Source organism: Kogia breviceps, chromosome 7, assembly GCF_026419965.1.
Source record: "Kogia breviceps isolate mKogBre1 chromosome 7, mKogBre1 haplotype 1, whole genome shotgun sequence".
NCBI classification, from domain to species: Eukaryota; Metazoa; Chordata; class Mammalia; order Artiodactyla; family Physeteridae; genus Kogia; species Kogia breviceps.
This window is the reverse complement of record NC_081316.1, coordinates 101,527,111-101,545,963: the sequence shown is the minus strand read 5'-3', so window position 1 is coordinate 101,545,963 and position 18,853 is coordinate 101,527,111. Positions and strand designations below refer to the sequence as shown.

At 47.1% G+C, this 18,853-nt stretch overlaps 1 protein-coding gene across 4 annotated transcripts in view; it reads right to left on the bottom strand.

Annotated features, from left to right (window-relative positions):
* Positions 1-18,853, bottom strand: part of PTS (6-pyruvoyltetrahydropterin synthase) — a 300,260-nt gene that overhangs the window by 219,808 nt on the left and 61,599 nt on the right. For all 4 annotated transcript variants that reach the window (XR_010841574.1, XR_010841575.1, XR_010841576.1 and 1 more), the window contains exon 6: positions 11,475-11,642. The gene's annotated coding sequence lies outside the window, so the exon portion shown is untranslated. The remainder of the gene's footprint in view (positions 1-11,474; positions 11,643-18,853) is intronic.

Here is an 18,853-nt window from a genome sequence, read left to right as displayed (position 1 = left end):
TGAAAATCATGCTGACCTTGGTCTTCTCATCTATGATAGAGTGATGTCTATAGAGTTTTGACATGGAAAATATTTAGACTCAGGTATTTTACTCACAGATAAGTTTTAGTTTTTGAGAGGAGTTAACGAAAAAGACATTCATAAGAGCTCAAAATGTCTGCCACTCATAATATCTGCCACTGTTTAAATCACTTTAAAATATATTCCAACTGCTCAAGTCATGACTTAAAATTAGGAGCTCAAGAATGGGAAAATCAAAATATAAAAGGACTAGAAGTGAGCACTGAAGCCAATCACACATAAAGATAGGTTTAAGATGGTTCTTTAAATACAGTTACAAGACGGAATATAAGTGTCAAAAATATGTGTCAAGAATGTAAGTGTCAAAAATCCAGATCCAGGACACACAACATCAAAAAATAATTTAATAATAACCCAGATTGCAAACCCATAATTAACTCATAATCTTTCAGGTAAAAAGGAGGAACAGAGGGAAATAAAAAGATACAAAAGTCATTATCCTACACAGTTGTGAGCCTAAAAATACTGTTTTACTCTTGACTTTACCACTGGGAGAAATATTGATTGTTGTTCACATACATTTTTAGAAACACATTACATATGAGAGTAGGGGACTGTCCTTAAAAAGATTAAACTTCACCCCTGCCTCAAGGTCTTTAGTCTGAAGACAGAGGATAGATTTTAATTTGTTACAAGACTAAACAAATGTTAAATTCCTGGAAGAACCCTATGGAGAACCAGTCTTCAAATGGTGATTAGACTTTACTGCTTACCAATATTTTCCATTCCTTCTGGTAAAAGATTCCTAAAAATCTGGTATGTACGGATACAGAGCTCTTCTTTACAGTTCTTGTTCACAGTGGTGCCTCTATACCTGAGAGCACCACACACACACACAGATACATACACACACACCACAGCCCATGTCTATGTAAATTGTGACAGTCCTCAAACTGGACAGCCTTGTTCAACAGCATCGCTGGTGTCACAAAGAAAGAAAAATACAAAACTTCAGACCACAGGGAGGTGTTCCATGGTGACTACTGTGACACACACATCACTTGGGCCTGAATCAGTACATACACCAGATGTTTTCCATGTGCTATCTAATTTAATGCTCACAACAACCATCCAAGTAGGTACCATTTTTCCAGCTTTACAGAAACGAAAACTGAGGCTCAGAGAGATTGTTTTCCAGAATTACACAGCCCGTAAGTGGGTGGCAGAGGCAGATCTCCAAGCCAGGAATTTCTGGAGTAAAAGTTTCATCACACCATACCATACCACTTCCCTAATTCAAAGAGAGAAGGTAGAAGGAAAGAGTAGAAGAGATCAACTTTATAATTTATTAAAATCTTAGTACAGGTGCTTCCTCTTTTACAAAATAATAATAATAATGCAACGCACTGAACTAATCTCCCTGTGCTGGCACATTAATCCTCCCTAAAACATTCATAAAGTGGATATGGGGCTGCTTTTTCTCTAACGTAAATGGTTCTGAAACATTCCCAGGGAGTGCCCTGGTCTCTGGGGCGTGATTAGCAAGTACCAATTAATGTGCCTTCACGCCTCTGTTTCTTCAGTATTCTGGGCTTCTCTCTTGCCAGGAAGAAAGATTAGATTAAGTCACTGATTTATTCTAAAGAGTTCAAGTTCTGTCTAATGCATTGATCCTTCCCAGGGCCTTGAGGAGCGGACAAGACAAAAGAATGCATCTCTAACAGTGGAATTTTAGACACCAGCAAGGGAGTTATTTTTAATCCCTGCCACCCCTCCCCCACCCCCCAAAAAATTCTTCGCATCACACCATATTGAGACAGTGGCTCCTCATCTGTGTACCCAGGGCCCTGGCTCATCTTGGTGTTCCGTAACTCAGTGTCTTGCACCCCTACAAATCCTGTGTAAAGAGACTCAACCAGGGTGTAACCAGACTTGGTCCAACCCCAGCTCTCAGACTCCGGGAGACATCGGGCCGTCGCTGGGGGCACCCCGCGTCTGTTTCCGCGGTTCCTCCCCCGCCGCCCCCCACCCACCCCCACACCGGGGTCAGCCCGGCCGGCCTTGGCGCCCGCATCCCCGAGCAGCCCGCGTCTCCGCGACCCCCGCCCGGCCTGCCTGGAGGCTTGGAAGCTGCGGGCGGGCGGCTGCTGCCACCTCTCGGCCGCCTCCCTCCTCAGCTACACTCAGCCTTCTCCGTCTCCCACCCCGCCCCAGAAACCCTCCCTAGGCGTCCGGCCGTCCGCGGCGGGGGCGGGGAAGTACGTGATCCGTGGGCCTGGGAGGGTGAGGACCCAACCCGCAGAGGCGTCTTCGTTTCGGGCCACTCCCGCTGCGCACCCGCAATGGATGTGGAGATGAGCGCGGCCAGCACCCACCTCTCCCCGCGTTCTCTGGCGCAGCTGCCCGCGCCCCTTCCCCGCCTGGAGATCCGGAAACGCCACCTCGTTTCCGCAGGCCACAGCCTGGCCCCCAGTACACCCGAAAACAACCATGACCCCGCAAATCTGGGCCTTTCTGGCTGCCTAAAGGAATGCGGGTTGGAGCAGAGGCTTTTAAACTCAGATTCCTCCGTCAGACACCCCTGAATTCGAATGCTCCGGGGCAGAGGACAGGAAACTATTTTTACAAATTTCCCCCGGTGATCCAAATGGCAGGCAGACTAGGGACCCACCCAGTTAGAAAATCTACATGTCCTTTTCCCATTACCTGCTCTCATGCACAAACAAGCACTCCGGGGCTGTCAAGAGACAAACATCCAATATCAGGCCCAGGGCTTGGAAGGAGAAGGGTGTGACTGACGGCACTGTCACCTAGCCCAGGGGTGGGTTTCCAACCTCCTCTGTTCAAAGTGCTCTTAGAGGCTCAGAAATTTTTTTCACAGTCCTCTGAGGCCAAAAGAAATACCTAAGGGTTCTGTTCATTTAGTTAGGCCCAAACCATGTAATAACTATTTATGTCCTAATAACCGAGTAGCCATTAGAAAAAATAATACATATAAATGAGGGAGTAATTCATTCTTAAATGACCACAACTACTTCCTAACGGGATGTGTGTGGTGTGCCGGCTGAGCAGTGCACAGCCTCTCAAAACTTGGAATCACATTAGACACTGCCACCCTCATTTCCTGTTCTGCACTGATTTGCCCGTGGTGCTTGCTTTTTTATCACAGCAACCACTGAAAAGCCAGCTTCACAAAGATATGTCATCAAAAAGCATGTAGGGCAATCTCATGGTGAAACTGCAAGCTATCCTGAGCTAGTTAGTAGTTTGCATGGAGTCCAACAGACTCTGAGTGTTCTCTTAAACATTTAGCATCCCGTGGAGCCCTGTGAAGTAATCACAGGGCTCCAGGACACCCCAGAGCAGAGTTTGGAAACATGCATGGACTTAGCTTTTGCTCACAATCTTCATCTCACACCACACTGTCCGGGGTTCACAGTGCTTGAACTACGAGGACCTTCTTTCTTCCCCTGCATGAGCCAGGCGCTTACCCTCCTAGGCACATTTCCTGCATCCTTGCTGTTTTCGCTGCCTTGAATGCTCTTCCTTCTGCAGGTCCTGGCAAGGCAGACGCCCCCTCAGCCTTCAGGTCTCAGTTCAAATATCACTGCACACCCCGAAGCCTCCTCGGGCCTCCTACTACATCACCCTCTATCAGCCTCTCTCCTTGTCTTTGTAGCTCTTATCACTATCTGAAATTATCCTGTTTATTTATTTGTTGGTTTACTTATTTTCTGGCTTCCCCTTCAGAATGTGAGCTTTATGAGATTTTTTGTTCATTAGTTTTCACAGAACCCCAAACAATGCTTAGCCATAAGCAGACAATCAGTAATTGTTTTACTGAATGAATGCAGCCACCTTGCCCTGCTCGGGGAGGTAGAGGTATGAAGAATGTGCTCTACACGTGCTAATTCTTTCGATCTTCACAACAGCTACTAAAAAAACAGATACGATGAACCCCACTTTATAGATGAGGGAATCAAGGTTCAGAGAAGTTAAGTGTTCAAGGCTGTCAGAGCTAAGAGTCAAATTCAGGGCCAGCTGACTCCAAAGGCCGCTCTTCCTAAAATCACATTGCCTCCCGTGGACTTCCCATTATCTGCCCAGAAGAGCTAAGGCCACGGCAACGTCAGGAAATGGAACGTGGGAGTTAATTCCCAGAGTCCTTAAAACTGGCCCAGGTTGGAGTTCACCGTGTAGAGGCCCCGGCGCCCACCTCCAGTAGAGACCAGCACAGGTGTCCCTCCCTGGGGAGGTCCTGCCTCTGCGATCCTCCTCCTGCAGGTGCCAGGCTGCGGGATGCCTCTGGCAGCCATATCTTTGGCCTCGCCCATGTTCTGCTGTAAACTTAACGACTCGTGTAACTGGTGGCTGCCCCTGCCTGCCGGGTTCCCATTGATCACCCTGATGGGTAGGGGGGCCAAAACACACAGATGCAATCTGTGGATCTGATAGGCACCCACCGTGCTCTCTGCCCTGCACTGGGTGCTGAGGGGCCCTGCCTTTCAGACAGTCCCTGAGTGAAGCAAGGATTATCAGGACACACTCATCTGCAGTCCCTGCAGGGAATTTTAGGTTGCGTGACACGCCCCCAGGAACTGTGAAGGGACTCACAGGTCAGACATTGGGTGGCTGGCCATTGAGTTTGAGACTCTCGTACAAAGGAGAGGAGATTAAAATTTGGTCCCTAAAATCAAGGGACCTGTGCTTTGTCACTCTCCCTTCCTCATATGCCTTGCTTTTACCACGATGAAACTGGGTGGTTCAGACAGGAAAACAATTCACCTTTCCTCTCCTCACCTCTACGCTCCCCTTTGCCTGGCCTAGCCAGCTCCTGCTTCTTCTTCCAGACTCAATCCCCTCGATTACTCCTCCAGCAAAGCCTTCCTGAGCCCCCACTGGGCCAGGTACCCCTCCTCTGTGCTCAAAACACCCCACGAATGACTGGATCCTGGTCCTGACCACATTGCACTGTAGTTACATGCGTGTGCGGGTCTGTCTCCCCCACCAAACTGGACGCTTACTCACTATTGCACCTCCAGCCCTTAGCACCATGCCTGGCACAGAGAAGGAGTTTAGGAGTAAATATTTGTGATGGGTGAGTTACTGAATTCCCAGACCACATGTTCTGACATAGTTGGGAAGATCTGTTCACCCCTGTTCTAGTCTCTGTGTTATCAGCATTCATAGGATCTTAGACAAGACCTCAGAGATCATCTAGCCCAGCACACAGGCACCTGTACCCTGAGGTCCCTGCACCGGAAGGGTGGTCCTTGAAAACCACAAACAACAAGAGAATAATACCCTGGGAAAGGCTTGGCCACAGGCTACTGGGAGCTCCTAAGGCTCTAAGCCTGCACCGCTGACTGTTTAGACCAAACTGTAGGTGACTGGGTCAGGGACCAGGCCCCCCACACTGTGTGACACTGCGATTGCTTCCCTCTCGGGTCTGTGACATCACCTCCACACACAGCAGCCACTCCAGCCTCCCTGACGCAAAAATAGCCTGCCAGACAAATTGTCAAAAACAAGTAACCTGAGACGGGGTAACAAGAAAGTAGAAACATATAAGAACAAGGGATATAGCTCCTAATAGCCAAGTTTGCAATGGCCGGCCTGGAAGCCAGCACCAGGAGACCTGGGGGTCAGGGCCTCAGTCATCAGGATCTCCCCCTGATGCTTCATCTCAGGACAACAGAGCCCCCCCCTTTCATCATGAGCTTGGCTGGCATGGGAGCCTGTAGGGAGCCCCTGTGGCCAGTGACGAGAGGAAAAGGCAGCAGCTCAGGAGAACGGCAGACAGCCTCCCCGTTGCCCGTGGAGAAACAGCAGCTTCTCTGCAGCCGGACTCGGAGAGGCAGGAAAGAGAAGAAACATTTAGGAAACATCAGGTGACCAGCTGTTGACCGGCAAGCTCACGGGGAGAAATGAGAGACAGAGACACAGCAGCGGGGAGGCGACACAGACACGAACACAAACTGAGAAACACAAGTCCAAAACGTCTATAATCTATAAGAATTGCAAAAAAGAATGAGTTTTCACAATCAATGAGATCCTGAGAGCAGGAGGTGCCCTCCTGAGAGTTGGGAGGGGCATATGAAAACATAACCAGAATGTTCCGGACCTCATCCCTGGAAACTGCAAAGCCAGAGCTCATTTCCTTTCAATTCCCAAACTGTGATCACCTGAGGCTTAGCCTCCACACCCCCGCCAATCGACCTGTCGGCCTGTCTGCAGCTCCAGCCTCCACGGGAGGCCCACCCCCATGGAGCCCGTGAGCTTACAGCTCTGCGGGGGACAGCGAGCTTCCGCCAGGGGGTGTCACCACAACTGCCACGTGGGCCACTAGAGAAAGGGCCTTGCTCTGCCCCTGCTTCTCAGTCCTTACCGTGGGATCCACCACACAGCATGACTGAGACCAGCTACGTTTACCATGAATTTCCCGGTGGACTGGAGGTACAGAAGGACCTACATAGACCCCTTACCCGCCTGCCCCCCACCTCCTGCCCACCCACCTTCACAGGGCCAGCTGTCGCCCACCTCCCATCACCAGAAACATGCCAGGCACCTCCACGCTCTGGAGTCTGAGTCCAAGAGATATTGCCTCACCCCGGTCTAAGGCCTCCTCCCGAAACCAATGTGTGCCCTGGATTGCCCCCTTTCACAGCCCGCTCCTTCCAGGGGGCACCACTCCCACCCACCCTGTAGTCCAGAAGTGCGCGGGCAAGACCATCTCATGATATCAGAAAACAGTACATTTCCCAAAGGCTGGCTGATCCTTAAATAACCTCAGGTGGGGAATGTCAAAAGCCCAGCCCAGGGGGCTTTCCTGGTGGCGCAGTGGTTAAGAATCCGCCTGCCAATGCAGGGGACACGGGTTTGATCTCTGGTCGGGGAGGATCCCACATGCCGGAGCAACTAAGCCCATGTGCCACAACTACTGAGCCTGCGCTCTAGAGCCCGCGAGCCACAACTACTGAAGCCCACGTGCCTAGAGCCCGTGCTCCACAACAAGAGAAACCACCGCAATGAGAAGCCCACACAACAAACAGTAGCCCCCGCTCGCTGCAACTGGAGAAAGCCGGCACAAAGTAACGAAGACCCAACGCAGCCAAAAATAAAATAAATAAATCTATATTTTTTAAAAAAAGAAAGGGATGTGATGATAAAATGCTATAATAATTAAAAAAATAATAAAGCTCAGCTCAGGTTCCTTTTAGTCTCTTAAGAGTTAGGGGCCCAATCCCACGCAAGTTCCTTTTCACATGTAGATGCCAGTGAATTCGGACCTCAGAACTATCAATTGAGGGACTTTCCTGGCGGTCCAGTGGTTAAGATTCCCCCCTTCCAATGCAGGGGGCGTGCGTTTGATCCCTGGTTGAGGAGCTAAGATCCCACATGCCACATGGTGGCCAAGAAAATTTAAAAAAACAAACAAACAAAAAACTATCCATTGAAAGTCTGCAAATCATCAGGGAAACTCGAATCAAAACCACAATGACTTATCACCTCATGCCTGTTAGAATGACTATTACCAAAAAGACATGAAATAAGTGCTATAAGGATGTGGAGAAAAGGAAATCCTTGTGCACTGTTGGTGGGAATGTAACTTGGTGCAGCCACTATGGAAAATATAGTGAGGAGGTTCTAGAGCTACCTACCGTATGATCCAGCAATCTCACTTCTGGGATTATATCCAGAGAAAATAAAATCACTACCTCAAAAAGATATCTGCACCCCTGTGTTCATTGCAGCATTATTTACAATAGCCAAGATATGGAAATAACCTCTGTGTCCACTGACAGATGAATGGATAAGGAAAATGTGGTATATGTATACAATGGAATATTATTCAGCCCTAAAAAGAAGGAAATTCCGCCATGTGTGACAATATGGATGAGACATGAGGGTATTATGTTAAGCAAAATAAGTCACACAGAGAAAGACAAATACTGTATGATCTCACTTATATGTGGAATCTAAAAAAATAAAATAAAAAGGACACACACACAAAACTAACTCGTGGATACAGAGAACAAACTGACGGCTGCCTGAAGCTGTGGGAGGAGGGGGCTGGAATGGGTGAAGGTGGCCAAAAGGTACACACTTCCAGTTATAAGGTAAATAAGTCCTGGAGATGTACTGTAAAAAGGAAGGGAGGGAAGGAGGAAAGGATAAAACAAACCACCATCCAGTTCCACCTACATACACCCTGAAAGGAATGAAGGGGAAAGATCGGGAATGAGGCATGCTGGCATGCTATGCTCAGGGAAAACAGGTAGAACAGGCCCTCGGATAGTTAGATATTTTCAGGAGAAAATTTCACGAACCCAGATTCTTGCATCTTCCTGTATGTAGAAGAGCACTAAAACCTTTAACTGAGATATCTATTCCTTGTGATCCACAGTAACCTTCTGCCAAGATGTATGCTTGATTACACATGACCCTTCTCCAAAATCACGTGTCTACTGACCTCTCCCTACCTCTTTAGAGCAGTTCCTCAGAGCTATCCGAGAGGCCATCTCCCTGGCTATAGTCCTCAGTAAGTCCCCAGATAAACCTGAATCTCACAGCTCTCGTGTTGTGCATTTTTATTTCAGTCAACAGAAGGAAGAGAGGGAGGGAGGGAGGAAGGAGGGAGGGAGTGAGGGTGAGAGAGAGAGAGAGAGAGAGAGAGAGAGGGAGGGAGGGAGGAAGGGGGAGAGAGAGAGAGGGAGAGAGAAAGAAAGAAAGAAAGAAAGAAAGAAAGAAAGAAAGAAAGAAAGAAAGAAAGAAAGAAAGAAAGAAAGAAAGAGAGAGAGAGAGAGAGAGAGAGAGAGAAGAGAAAGAAAGAAAGAAAGAAAGAAAGAAAGAAAGAAAGAAAGAAAGAAAGAAAGAAAGAAAGAAAGAAAGAAAGAAAAAGGAAGGAAGGGAGGGAGGGAGGGAAGGAAGGAAGGGGGGAGGAAGAAAGGGAGGAAGGGAGAGAGAAAGAGAAAGGAAAGGAAAGGAAGAAAGAAAGAAAATAAGGTTACTTTGCACTCTTTGGCTTCAAAATGGGAGTCCACATGGTCTGGCTTTGCAGAGTTCTCTCTAGCCCTCCTCCAGCCACTCTGGCGCATTCAAACCTTTGTCCCATCCACTTCCGTCTACTTCCAGGCCTTTGCACAGCTGTGTTCCGCCTGGCATATCCTTCTTTGCAATGCCTACTCATCTTCAAAATTCAGTCCAAACATTTCTGCCTCTAGGGAATGTTCCCTGACTTAAAACATCCAACCTAGTCGCCCCTGCTCTGTGCTCCCATCTCCCATGCCTGCGCAACTCATAAGAGGTCCTCGAAAATGCTTCTTGACCGGGAGAGTGATTGAAAGAGGACACCAGGATTAAATTCCCTGGAAGGCTACCATGGAGACACTCACTGGTCACTAAAATGTTTCTCCTTCTATTATAGGAATAGAACTGTAGCTGGGCACTGGCTACAGGAAGGGAATACTTTTCCCAATGCCCCTTGCTTCCATGGGACTAAATTCTCACCATTGGAAAATGAGCAAAAGTGATGTGTCACTTAAAATACATCCACATGCTCCATGTTCTTTCTGGAACACGTAAGTGCCTGCAGGCCAGCTTTAGGCAGCAGTTCTGGCTTACGCCCTAGGAATGGTTCCAGGTTCCTGAATGCCCTTGTGGAATAAATGAGCTCATTTATTCGCCATAGACTGTTGAATGAGAGAGAAATAAACCTCAATGTTCTTTAAGCCACTGTATTCTTGGGTGTTTTTCTTACAATAGCTTTTCCTTTCGCCCTAACTAATAATAAGAGCAAGCGGTTTCCTGGTATGAGTCACATCTGGTTCCAGCTCACAACAGCGATCGTGCCCTCTAAGGATCAACTTCGTATGACGTGATGGTTAAGAGCACGTACTGAGCACGTGTAAGTGCCTCCCCTGCACCAACTATGGCTTCTCTCTTCCAACAGGTGGCCCATCCCTTCCCGGTCCCTTCCCGGAACAGCAGAGGATCCAGTAGGAGCCAGCACACACTCAGGAGCAACACTAATCAGCAAGTGGTCTCAAGCAAGTCACTGGCCTCTGGGCACATTCTCCCTCCTTCTCTACAATGAGGGGCTGGACTAGATCAGTGCTTCTCAGCCCCGGCTGCTCAGTAGAATCACCCAGGGAGCCTTAGAAAACTGAGATGCCGCGTCTCATGCCAGACCAGTTAAAACCACATTTCTGTGGGTAGGGAACCTCTGACATGGAACTAAATTCGGTTTTCAGGTTGACTCCATCATACCCTGGGGGCTTATCATTCCACTCACAGTCCAGCCCGGCACAGCCTCCAGTGGGATCTGAGTCTTGCTGATGACCCAACACCTGGGACAGTAGTAGGTGTCACACATAGTAGATGCTCATTTTTCCTTCTGAGAGGTGGCTGTCATTTTGGATAAAATTCCATATTTCCTGCACTTGATTCCAGAATACGTAAATGGAACTTTCTCTAAGGAGAAGGAAAAAGCTAAATTCATTTGCTTTTGCTCCTATGGGGTTCCCAAGAGAAGGATGCAGCAGGAAGAGCATAAGCTGTGTAGTCATTCAGACCTGCGTTTGAATCCTGGCTCTGCCCTCCCTCGCTGTGTGGCTTGGGCAAGTGACTTACTGGCCCCACCCCTAACCGACACGCCGCTTTAACTACAAGGTGAAGAGCGTCTCCTAGAGAACGAAAATATACAACATGCAGCAGCCCTGGTGGAACCTCTAAGCCCAGTTTCCTTACCTGTAAAATGGGAATAATAATAGTTACAACAGACTTGATACAAAAATATGAACAATGTATATGAAACAGCACAGCACCCAGCGTATAGAAAGCGTTCAATAACTGTTTATTTTCTCCCACTCCCCCCTCCAACATTTTCTATATGGCGAACTTATGCACATGTGTCCCCTGAATGGGAAGGACCCCTATTCCATAGCCATGTGGGATCCTTGCAAGGACCCGGCAGATGCAAGGTGGCTGAGATGCAGGTGTAAAGGAGTCCGTTTACTGCAACTAAAAGGATTCGACTAAACCACTTAGCAAGTAGAGACAGGCAGAGAAAATCATGAAAGGAGCCAATTATTATGGAAGCCACCTAAAAGAAGCACAATTATTCTGGAGTTTCTGGGAATAATACTAACGTATGTATAACCATTTGCAAATTTTGGCTTAGGAAATTATGAGAAACATGGAAACTGAAGCCGAGCCTTCTCACCCTCACCAGTCACCACTGCAAAATCAGTTCATTTTAGTCAGAAAGTCAGATGGGGGGCTTTGCAGTCTACAGCTGATCCACCCACAGCTCAGTGGCTCTTCGTAACCTTATAAGGCAATCCTCATGGACCAAAGAGCTAGGAAAGGGAGGAACAGTATCTTGAGATACACCCTGGTGGCCACTAGAGGGAGATGCTTCCTCGTGAAACATGCCTTAGCCGGCTACCTACCAGAGAGGATTCTCAGCTGAGACGAGACGATGTGAGGGAATCCATTCCCCATCTTCCTCTTTTAGAGACGTCAGGAGGCAGCATCCTCTCAGGGACTAAATGTCTGTCTCTCCACTTTGGTCAAGGCCAGGCGGTGTTTTACAAAGTCCATGTGATAACCCAGAGTTCCTGCAGGGCAAGACAACATGATAGAGGGAGGTTGAGTGAGGGAGCCAGGGGAAGAAAAGTCTACTGCTGCCCTCAAACAGCTGAGGGGGAATGCGGAGGGGGCATAGCTACTCGGTGCTGCTTCAAATGGCAGATAGGATTCGTGGGTGAGCGCTACAGGGAGAAATAGCTGCTCCATACCAGAAGGACTCCTTGAAAACAGAGCTGTGCAAACGTGGGGTGGATTCTGGACAGGCAGCTAATCCAGCTGGCCTTGACCATCTCTGGAGGTAGCATAGAGGGGATGCCTGCACTGTGTAGGAGGTTGGTCTCATAGTCTCTGAGTCCACAGGAAGGAGGAAAATCGTCTGAGTGTCCCCTCTGCGCACACCCCCCCCATTATACTACTGGCAAAGTAGTCTAACTTTGCCAGTTGCACTACCACATGCCACCAGTGGGCGTGGCTGCTCTGAGAGAAGCCATCGCACTGAGGTTTTGAGAGCCACACCTGAGACCGTGCCCACCATGGACTAAAAGACTACCGACTGGGTCAGGATAGCCCAACGAGTCCAGCTTTGTTGCATCCCTGCTGCTCCAAACACTTTGCAAAATATAAAAAGGGAAAGACAAAAGATATCGTTGGACTGAAGAAACAGTATTAACGTCTCTTTGGATGACAAGTGAGCGGAGCTGAAGATTCCTGGGTGCCCGGTCTGGAAGCCAGCAGAGTGTCAGGGGGCTCAGCTCTAACAACAACACGGGTCGGGACACCCGTGCAGGGTTACACGGGTCCCTCCGCCTGTAGCACAGGAGCCCTGGTCCTGAGACCGGCCCGGCATGGCCCTCTGGACCTCCTCCATGTATTTCAGCAGCCTGTCCTGCGCGCCCCTCCCCCTGCCCTTTCTCTCCGCTGGTGAACGTTTCACACAAAGTACTTCTGGACGACACTCAGTCAGAAAGTCATGGAAAATCCGGCACTCACGGCTTGGTGTCCCTGACAACCACTCCAGGTGACCCTGTGGGGGCTGCAGCAGGACTGGACAGGCTCCAGAACTCCGGGTTTCATGTTGTGGGATCACCGAGGGCGTGGAGAGGCAGGACTGGAAGTGCTCCCCTGCTTAGAGCCAGCTTTGGGTGGGTCACCCCTAATCCAGAAAGGACGCTGACAAAAACTGTGGCCAAGTGCAGCCTGGCCTGACAGCTTCCTAGGCAGCTGTGGGCCCAGGGAACTGGAGGACAAAGCCTTTCTTCCAGGAACCAAGTTCAGATGGCCTACCATGCCATCCCCATGTCCAACCACCAGCCAGCAGTGTAAGGCCTGTTTCTGGACCAACCAGAGGTTCAGGGGGCCAAGAGGAACCAACCACAACACCTTTAGACAGGTAGGGTTGAACACATAGGAGAAAGAAAAAAAATCCAAAAGCTTCCTATTCCAAATGAACCTACAAATCTAAAATTACAGAACACATGAAGAAATGGAATGCTAAGCGTAACAGCCAAAAACATCAGTAATCCAAACGTGACCCCATCCAGATGAAATCAGTTTTAGGGAGCAGCATAACAGACATATGTAAGTATGTTGAGGAAGTTCCAGAGATAAATGAAGGCGTAATGTCTGCCATGCAAACAGAGGCAATGACCAAGTAGCACACGCACTGGCCCGCTGGAGCAGCACCCACTGCAGTAAATCACAGAGAAGAGCAGGTCCCCGTACGCTTTTCTCTTAGGGCCGCACAGAGAGGTCTAGCATGGCCAGACCTGAGACTGTAGGAGAGGCACCGTGACTCTCAGCTGTCGCCTGGAGAAGGCTGGGCCTCTTTCCAAAGCAATCAGAGGCTGGGATGCAACAACAGCAGTGTGGTGTGACAGAACCTGGGCTCAGTGTTCTTGGTGGGAAGAAGCACCAGCCTAATCCCTTTTGATTGAGACTGAGGTCCAAGCTGAGCGGTTGCAGCTAAATGAGTTAGCGACCTAGTGCTGGGATTCATAGTTGCGGAAGAACCAGCCCCCCTCTCCAGGCATGATGGGGGAGTGAGGGCATGGGGCTGGTACCCAGTCCTTGCTGTTGATCAGGATCCACTGTCACAAGCCATTGGGCCAGTTCCCATGGATCCCCGCGGGAAGCCAGCTCCGCTTCTGGGAGGCCCATCTGTGGGGGGGATCAGTCCTAGAGAGACCCATTTTTACCTCTCAATATCTACTTCAAAGAGAACAAAAAAAATTATGAAACCAAAACAGGTAGATATGAAAGAAGTTTTTTCATCTTGGAAATGAAAAACATAGTGATTGAATTTCGAATTCAGCAGCCACAAAAATCTCTACACTGGTCACAGTCAGAGAGGGAATTAGTAGGTTGAAAGAAGGCACTGTAGAATTCACCCAGAATGCAGCCAGAGCGCAAAGAGATCAAAGGTATGAAAGTTTAGTTAAGATGGCGGATGGACTACAAGGGTCTAACAAACATACAAGGAGGAGTTTCAGAAGAGGGTGAAGGGAATAGTGAGGAGGTCTTACTCAGTTTTCGCTCACACCCCACATCCAGCCCATCAGCGGGCTCTCTTGACTCCACCTTCACAATACACCCTGAATCTGACAGCTTCCACCCTCCCTGTTCCTCCCACCAGGACCCAAGCTGCCGTCATCTCTTGCTTCTTAACTGATCTCTAGCCCCGTGACACTTTTGTCTTCGTGTAGCAGCCAACGTGATCACTAAAAGACATAAATCTGATCCTGTCACACTCCCTGCTCAAAGCCCTCCAGTGGCAGCCGAAGTTCGAAGCCCTTACTGTGATCTACAAGCTCCTTCATGACCTGGCCTGTCATGCAGTGAGCATGCCATGCTGCCTCTCGCCCCAGCCTCCGGGCCACAGCACTGCCTCCTTGCTTTCCCTCCAACACTGGGGATGCTTCAGCCCAGGACAGCAGTGCTTGTTTTGCCCTCTGCCTAAGGGAAGCACCCCCAGATAACTGCATGGTCCACTCACTTCCTCATTCATTCAGCTCTCTGCTCAATGTACCCTCGTCAGAGAGGGCTTCCCTATCTTTCTATCTAAATACCCCACCCCACGCCCATCACTGGCATTACAGATCCATGGAGATGGAATGCTTTTGATGTAACTGCTTATCCATATGGAAAAATATTTGATTCTTATCTCCCACAGTCACAAAAATAAATCTCTGGTAAATTCAAGACCCAAAGGTGACATGTAAAGCTTCTCAACTTCAGGAGAAAATACAGAAGGATATCTTTTTAATACTTCATGGAAGGAGAGGATTCCTTTTTAAAGACTCAAACAAACAAGAACACTGCCCATAGAAGAAAAGATTATAGACGTGACTACATTAAAATAAAAAACACGTACATAGCAAAACACACCATAAAGAAAGGTAAACGACAAGTCACATTTTGAGAAACAATATAATACATACAATCAACAAATGTTCAGTACCTGTAAAGAACTCCTACAAACCAATAAGAAAATGACAAGCAACCAAACAGAGCAATGAGCAAAGGTTATGAAGAGGTGCTTCTAGAAGAGAAAGCCAAAATGGCCATACTATAATTGTTATATAAAGGAAATATTCCTTGAAACAATGAGATACTGATTCACACCAAATCTGCAAAAATTAAAGCATGACAATTACAAGTATTAGCAAGGTTGTGGAGCACTTCCCATCACCCCTGACAGAGGGACATTAACCCAGAGACCTGAAACAAAACCAAAAAGGAGACTGCAATTCAGGTGGAAGCTTGGGGGAGGCCTTGAGATGAGAAAGGATTTAGAGGAACAGAGAAAAGGATGGTGCAGCCAAAGCACAGCCACAGGAGGAAGAGGGAGGCTCGCGGTGTCACACCTGCAGGATGTAGAGTAAGAGGTGACAAAGGACAGCGTGTGCTGAGCAGCCTGCACTGAGATTCTTGGTGACATGCCCACCTGAGCAGGCTTCTTTCCTACCTCCTTTGTCTCTATCCAGAGCACCAGGCACATCCAGGTTCTATGGGAACTAAAGCTCATGCCACGTGGAAGGCTGACTTGAAGAAGAAGGTTACAAAATCACAAATTCAAAACAGCTAGGCCCCTGTGCAAGGGAGAGACCTTGAAGGGTAAGCACCATTAGCTTCGGGTGAATCTGCTTCTGCTTACACATATCATAGTTTGCAATTAATGTGTTTACTTCTTAATTGCCTGTCTGTACCACTAAATGGTATGGTCCACGGGGGCAGGGGTGTCTTTCACACCACCTAGCCTAGTACTTGTCACAGAGTAGGACCCAATGAGTCTCATAGAATGAATTAAATACATTGCACCAGCACCCCCAAGGAATGAAAATGATGTCCCTGGAATCTTCTCTGCCCCATCACTCAGACCTATGGCTCCTCTGGTCCCGGGCTCTGCAGTTAGGAAGCCTGTATATGAAGTCAAGGCCTTCTGCAGGCTCACACTAGCCTTGCTTTCCTCATCTGTTTCCCACTATCACCCTCCTCCTTCCCTCTTCCATGAGGCTCTACTCCTCCCTGATCATCCCCTGGTCCTTTCCTCACCGTGCCTTCATACATATCCAAATCCTACACTGTCCTTGGTCCCGATCAAGTGCGTCCTCTTCTCCGCCACCAAGCCCCCACTAGAACTGATCTCCCCTTCATCTCAAGCCCCACATCCCACTATCTTCCTTTGCTTATGGTGACCATCCCTCTCTACGTGATTTTACAGCTGTTTATGTACCTTAAACCCTCTCCCAAGCATAAGCTCCTCGAGGACAGTTTAGTTCATCCTCCTGTTTCCTCCTACCCACCCACTATCCAGATGGAGAGTGGCTTATGCTAATCAGTACTGATTGCATGAATGTGAGTTGTTCATTGGCTATATCAGCAAGACTTAACAACTAATCAATAAGGGGTTAGAAGATATGATCCAGTAATCCCACTGTTGGGCATATATCTGGAGAAGACTATAATTCAAAAAGATACATGCACCCCACTGTTCATTGCAGCACTGTTTACAATAGCCAAAACATGGAAGCAACCTAAATGTCCACCAACAGATGAATGGATAAAGAAGATGTGGTACATATATACAATGGAATACTACTCAGCCATAAAAAAGAATGAAATATTGCCCTTTCCAGCAACATGGATGAACCTAGAGATTATCATACTAAGTGAAGTAAGTCAGAGGGAGAGAGACAGATATCATATGATATCACTCATATGTGGAATCTAATCTTTAAAAAAAGATACAAGTGAACTTATTTACAAAACAGAAGTAGACTTACAGATATCGAAAACAAACTTATGGTTACCAAAGGGTAAATGTGGCGGGGTCGGGGTGGGAATCAGGAGCTTGGGATGAAAATACAGACACACTACTATGTATAAGATAGATAACCAACAAGGACCTACTGTATAGCACAGGGAACTCTACTCAATATTCTGTGATAACCTATATGAGGAAAGAATCTAAAAATGAATGAATATATGTATATGTATAACTGAATCACTTTGCTGTACACCTGAAACTAACACAACATTGTAAATCATCTATACTCCAATAAAATTAAAATTTTTTTAAATAAATAAAGTTTGGGGGGTTTTGTTTTTAGTTTTAAAAAAGTAGGAGGTGTGGAGAATGACACCATTTTCCAAGGTGGAATACAGGAGAAGAAATAGGAAAGACAATAATTCCATCTTAGATCAAGGGGTTGGATGTACTATCAGAACACACATGTGCCAATAAACAAACATCTCTAGCCCCCTGGAGAGATGGCTGGCATGGAAATTATGCCAAACATTTCCAGTGACATCACTGTCTCCATTTAATGAATAAAAAAGTAGAATTTGGAGAAGGAATTTCTTCAAACTTGGATGGTAGAAAGTAGTAAATCCCAGTAGTGGACCCTATCTGACACTAGCCTGCGTGGGGAGAGGAGAGGACACAGAAGTCTCTCCCCAGGAGACTCTGAAGATTCTAGAGATTCCAGATTCTACTGGTGACTCCAGAGATTTGGGGGATATCCAGGGCTGAAGCCACCCCTCTCTTGAGCCCCAGGTCCTCAAAGACAGATAAGTGCAGCTGGAAAAGCACTGGCTCAGGAAACGTGACACCCACTACTAATTTATGTTTTATCTTATATATTTCCCTCTCGGTGCCTCAGTTTCCTCACCTGTAAAATGAAGTGAAACAAATGATCCCTAAGGTCTCTTATAATCCTACCATAGATGAATCAGTAGTTCATCTCTTTAATTCTTTTATTTTTTAATACAAGCCCAGGGCCATTTCTTTTCTAAGCACTTTGTTTCTGATTATAATATTAATATCATTTCCATAATGTTCACTGTAGAAAATTTGGTAAAAGAGAAAAACCCAAAGAAGGGAAGAAAAATCACTATAATATCACCAGTCAGAGACAACACTGCTAACACTTTGCTGTCATTTCTACTGGTCTTTCTTTCACCGTGCAAGTATACGTCTTGTCTATTTTTAAAGCAGAAATTGGGTAATAAAAGACACTACTAACTGAGCATCTGGTACTCATCAGGCTCAGAACCAAGTGCTCTATGCACACACCAACAGTCCTTACAGCAACCCTGCAAAGAAAACAGCCGCGGCTCAAATTTACAGGAAAGAAAACCAAACCGAAGGGCAAAAAAGGCCAAGAAACCTTCCTGAGGCCACACAGCCAGTAAGGAACAAACCAGAATTCCAGAATGCCTATTGTTGTAGCTTTCTGAGCTGTTTTTTTGTGATATTTTAAAATTTAATCCATCTTTAATATGCTCCCATTTTTCAAATACTTTTCTACCGCATTATTACAGGTTGCTTCAAGATACTAATCATACAGTCCCTTAAGATGTTTTCAACTTTCACTACCATGAAGAATGCTGATTATCTTCCTTCCATATAATTCTTTCCTCTCAGCAGTAATTTTTGCCTTAGGGTAAATTCATAGAGATTGAACATCTAGGCAAAAGGATGCGTGCATGCTTAAGGCTATTGACAAGGAGTATCAGTTTGCCTTCCCCCCAAAACTGAACAATTTTTCTCCCTTTAACAATTTATAAAAGCTCCATTTGCCTGCAGCCTCATTAATGTTGGGAATTATCTTATTTTTATTCATCTCTGCTGATGTTATAGGTGAAACTTCTTATTAATGAAGCTGAACTTCTAACATCATTGACCCTTTCATGATTCATCTTAATAATCGTTTATTGTACAAATCCTTGGAAGACAGGA